The 5,710-nt window shown below is 31.7% G+C and overlaps 1 long non-coding RNA gene across 1 annotated transcript; it reads left to right on the top strand.

The window, feature by feature from the left end:
- Positions 1 to 3,836: 3,836 nt before the first annotated feature.
- LOC126900794 (uncharacterized) lies at positions 3,837 to 5,257 on the top strand. Its single transcript, XR_007702919.1, has 2 exons — positions 3,837 to 4,193; positions 4,771 to 5,257. It is a non-coding gene; the product is annotated as an uncharacterized LOC126900794 (long non-coding RNA).
- Positions 5,258 to 5,710: the final 453 nt, after the last annotated feature.

The raw sequence follows: 5,710 nt of genomic DNA, 5'->3' as shown, positions 1-5,710 counted from the left end.
TGAGTAATACCAAATACTTTTTTTGTATTTCGTTCGCTTTCCACTGCTAGTGATAAAAATCCTTTGGACCATGACTGCTGATCATAAAAACGCCAGTCTCTCTCTCGTCAATGACGTCTCCCTGTATTATTAGTTTTTCCCCTAACCCATAGCTAGTGGTACCCCGAAACTCGATCGTAGTGAACCTCCGTGTTAGCCGTTTAAATGAACGGCAACTACAATAATAGCAATAACTCGACGGATACGTCATGAAATTGACTGGCAAAAGTGCACCCGGCCCGAGCTCTGCCAAATTTACGGCCTCCGACGCCGATGGGTTTGCGCTGGTAAATGAGCCGATACTGAGGGTTGGCACGCGGGACTACCGATAAAATGCAGCCTATCTTAAAAACTATCATTGAACCGGTGTGATAATAATTGGTCGCATGATAGTAAATGCGGAAGTCGTGAGGAGGCGCACGTTTCGTAACTAATTTAAAAAGTTAGCTTCCGATTTGGATGATGATTCTCTGCACCCTGATGACGTTTCTTGTCATAACTGTCAACAATAACTAAAATTTAAGACCAGTCGTTGAGATCTGTTAATGAGTAACATGCAGTAATGCCTTAGTAGGAATATTGCGATACAAGTGTAAAGGGGCACTCATTTTTTTTCTTTAATCTTCTGACGCCTTTATGTTATTCAATCGCAATATAACAAACAATTAAATACATACAGAACTCTTCATAGTTTTATATTTAATAGAAATAGTTCCATCGAGTTTTTCATGTATAATTGACTATATAGATATAATAAGTATTACTTTTTATTCTGTCTATTTGATATAATTCACTACTACGCTGTTTTAGCGTCACAACGATATTATATTGAACTGGTTAGAACTCATTTAAATTAAACTTGATTGATACCATAAGCTAAAATTATGCATTATTTTAAATGAGGATTCTAAGTTATTAGAAAGTTATGCTGCGTCCAAATATATTGCTCGTTGATAGTTTTCAAAGAACATGAAACCACAATTTTGCCATTGTAAGTTTATATAATATATGGACACGCGCCTAAATTGCCTAAAGCGAAATTCTGAATTCATAAGACGTAGCAGTAAGACACAGTGGTTGAAAATGTTTGTCTTATCGTTTCGCGGTTGAAAAGGTTATACGCTAGTTACACTTCGTCACTCCACTCATTCCGAACAGGAATATTGGAAACTGTGCTACTGCCGAAGGTAATATTTGTCGAGTATAGTTAAAGCTAATTTGTGTAAAGGGTCTTTCGACCGATTCATCGATGCGTACTACTGTATCGTTCGCCTTCCCTATATTATAGCACAAAAGGAGACCGATGCGTACGGAATAAGAACCATCTCCTCCTGCTTATAAACGTGCGTGTGTGTACCTGACCACAACAAATCCTTGTTCTGTCTATACAACCGTATCCTTAGGTTTTGACGCGGCAGGATGTCCCCTTTACATCCTCACTTCAATCAAAATCCTTGGAAGCGATACAGAACCCTTTGTGTGACGCAAAGTTGTTTTCTTCCGGACCTCAGGGCTCTAGTGTAGTGACCAGTCAAGCGGAAAGTCCAGTGAAAACTCAAATGGTAACCACTCAACGGTTACTAGTCAATAGAACACAAGCCAAAAACGTTTAAAACAGTGTCGCCTTCGGGATGTAATGACCATCCTGTTGGAAAATGATTTAGAGAGTTCCCTATTGTAAATAACTTAACAGAAAATCCAATTTGTCCATAGTATTGTTCTCCAATGTAGACCTTTCTATGACGTCCAACAGATTTACAACTCGGTAAATAATTTTACTAATACAACGTACTAAAGTAGGTATAAAATATTTCTGTTTTGGTTTTAATGGATTTCTATCTAAACAGTACTACGCGACGACTAAAAACTTATGAACATGTACAATACATTTGATTTTTAAGTACGGCTATATTATGAACCTTTTACCAATATTATGCAAACTCACGACGTTATTAAAAATATGAAGTATACTTTTGTGCAATAGTAATAAAATAATGGAAAATTAATGCGTGACAATTATATGTAATTTTTATTACAAGTTAACTGCATTTTCAAAGAGAAAATGTAGTTAAAAAAAATATTTATTATTCATTTTAATGGAAATATTCCTTTATCTTTTTCCGTAAGTGTTATGAAAGTTTAATGGAGAATTGCGATAGATGAATGTAACTGGCCATCATCAGACAATCGTTTGAATGGAAATATATCAGTGTATCTTACGAAGCTATAATAGCTTTTGGACTGTTTTTTAATGTGTTCGAAAAAACAACAATATCGTTTTTGTGTTACCTAATGTGAGAACGACTAAAAGCCAGTCAAGCATTTTAAACCACAAAGACCCCCCGCGTAGTGTTATAAAATGTATAAAAACTCAGCCCTACAAAATGCCCTTATTAATGTGCATATTATAATATAGAAAGGATGAAATCGAAACCAGTTTGGTAATGGATTTTTACTATCAACTAATTGAATGCAATACTGCGCAAAAGATTTGGATAATTACGTAACATGATATTATTAGATCATTGTAAAAATAATATTGTGCAGATATCGCATCTAGGGGTAATATAGACTGGCGGCATTGTTGATATAACAAGGGTGTGAAACCGTATCTTCTTTGGAAATTTGTAAAAGACCCATTTACATTCTTGCTGTATGTTATTTTTTAATAAATATTACGTTGTAGCATAAATAACAATAACGATATTTAAATAACCTTTATTATTAAAGTTATGCCATATTATTAAATTAAAATATTTGAACAGCTTAGTAGTGGATCCATACAAGTATAAGCATTCATGTAGAAAATGTTAAAAATCAAAACATAAATGTGTTATCTGAGTACTGTTAAAATCAAATAAGCTCGTCGTGGTTGTGTTGAAGTGAAAAATCATCGCCACTAGATGGAGCTGACTATAACGTAAAAAACGATTTTCACCCTTCACTTTTCTCAACTGTAATCACGTAGTCTATTGTGTACAATGTGTCCCTTTATTCTTCACACGGATATCGTCACATAGTGTTTTAGGGAGACTATGGAATTCAGTTTTCATCGTTTTTCAGTGAGCACTTTGTCATAAAAGTAGAAGAAAAAAGAAAAATGTAATAAACTAATAATCCCTATTTTCACTTTTGGACAGGAAACAGTCTTCAATTTGAGGGTTGGTTTGTCGTCGTCATTCTACGAACGAAATCCGTTTATCGGCGATGACGAGATTGACCAAAAAGCGAAGGACCGTAAAATTATTGGTGAAATTGGATTTCCTGTCTTCCGACCATGTCATAATTTCATTTCGTAAATTTTTTTCCAACGTCCGAATAGTACAAAATATATTTTAGTTACTAATTCCACACGACTAATAGCAAATTAATGTGTCGATAAGAGTCTATACTTTAAGATATAAGATCAATTTTAATTGATGGATTTTTGCTAAATTAAAAAAAAAAATGATATGGTGAATTGCTATAATAATAGTAGTAAAAAAATATGATGTTACATTTGATAGTAAGCAAATAACATTGAAANGTTTATCGGCGATGACGAGATTGACCAAAAAGCGAAGGACCGTAAAATTATTGGTGAAATTGGATTTCCTGTCTTCCGACCATATCATAATTTCATTTCGTAAATTTTTGCCAACGTCCGAATAGTACAAAATATATTTTAGTGAATATCCGTTACTAATTCCACACGACTAATAGCAAATTAATGTGTCGAAAAGAGTCTATACTTTAAGATATAAGATCAATTTTAATTGATGGATTTTTGCTAAATTAAAAAAAAAATGATATGGTAAATTTTTATAATAATAGTAGTAAAAAAATATGATGTTACATTTGATAGTAAGCAAATAACATTGAAACTTCGATCTTGGCTTGCGATGTGCGTATTCTGCTGATAAGAACGGTTATTCATTATTTTATCGTTTTATTTTAATCAGTTCGCTGGCAAGAGGTATTTGAGTTAGTCGACATGAAGCTGTTATTAATTGTATTCCAACTTTTATTTTTTATATTTTGTTTTAATTTGCCATCAAATCATGTTTCAACAAAATACATACAAACTAATATTATACGATTAACTAATTGTCCTAAGGGTTATGTATTTCATAACGGAAGATGCCGTAAATTATCGACTAGAGTATAATTTGAAGGTAAATATCTACGCAATTATTATAAATACACATTTACTTGCAATTAAAAATAATTAATACCTTTAATCTACTCATTCATTTACAATATGATTAGTAGGAGTATAATTGCCAATCATAAATGATAAAAAGCTTAGAAAATATTAGTTTAGTTTAATTAAATCGGTGGATTTTTTTTTGCTGACGATGATAATATTAATATGTGTTACTCGTTTAATGATTCATAAGAATTTATTCGGTTCAATTTTTTACTAACACATTTAATAACAAAAACAAGAAATGCTATTAATTAACTGTGTTTATTATTTAGTTATGTTGAAAAATCACTTATTTATAAACAAGGTCGCGTGAGATTTGATAAAACAATGAATGATAAAACTGAACTTTGATTCAATGGTTACTTATTGCTGTTTAAAGATTATAACATCAGACTCTTGTTTAACTAGATGCGCAAGTCAAAAATAATATAATCATCGTGTTAAATTGTTGAACTATCCATTGCTGTTAGCTTTGGTGTAATATAGTTAAATGTTTAGTATGATGAATTTAAATTCAACTTTTTTTGTATTATTATGTTTAGCTATTTACACCCAGTCCGCAAAAATTTCAACTACAAATACTAAAAATCACACGACTAGCACGACAAATAGTGTAACTACCATGACAATGTCTGGCAATGCTAACACAACGACGATTCGCCCAACTGGTACGACAATTCGACAAACAAGTACAACAATACGCCCAACTAGTACAACAATTCGCCCAACTAGTACAACGATTCGCCCAACTAGTACAACGATTCGCCCAACTAATACAACCAATACAACTAGTACGGAGCTGCCTAATGATTTGCATAGAAGAGTATTAGTTTCTATAAAAACTCGAATCGATTGTCCATCAGGTCAAATATACGCAGGAGGTTTGTGTAGATCTCCATCATAATACATTATTTTAGTTTTGATAGTTATTAGTTATGATTTTATTTAAATATGGAAAATACTTATTAAATTTAAAAATAATTAATTTGGTTTTTGTGTTTTGAATAAATTACATTTTTTTGAAATATATGAAGTTGTTTACTTTTTACTAAAAAAATTTGTGTGCACTAATTCTTTATTAAATTTTCAGGCAATTTAAACTAAAAACAAACGCTTTTATTACAAATATTAATCACAATTTTATGTTAAACGAACAATTAAAATCTCGTTATTATTTTTGTTTGGTATACTGTAATCAATTGCAGAATGCTAAAAAGAAATTCTTATTTAAAACTTCATATATGTTTTATAAATAAATAAGTATAGATTATTGAAAATTTGCCATACTAATGTTTTATTGCTTTAAAATAAAAACGAATATCTACGAATAATAATATTTAATCAAACTAAAAAATACTGTTGTCTATTGTTGGTGATATAAGGGGATTTTTGTTGTTAATCTGGTCGGCTGTATGCACATTACCATTTAGGACAATGTCCATCAATCATGTACGGATAGGGTTCACACGGACAAGATATGTG

Source organism: Daktulosphaira vitifoliae, unplaced genomic scaffold, assembly GCF_025091365.1.
Source record: "Daktulosphaira vitifoliae isolate Bord-2020 unplaced genomic scaffold, ASM2509136v1 Scaffold_3, whole genome shotgun sequence".
Lineage (NCBI taxonomy): Eukaryota > Metazoa > Arthropoda > Insecta > Hemiptera > Phylloxeridae > Daktulosphaira > Daktulosphaira vitifoliae.
The sequence above is the reverse complement of the archived record's forward strand: the minus strand, read 5'-3'. Positions and strand labels throughout refer to the sequence as shown.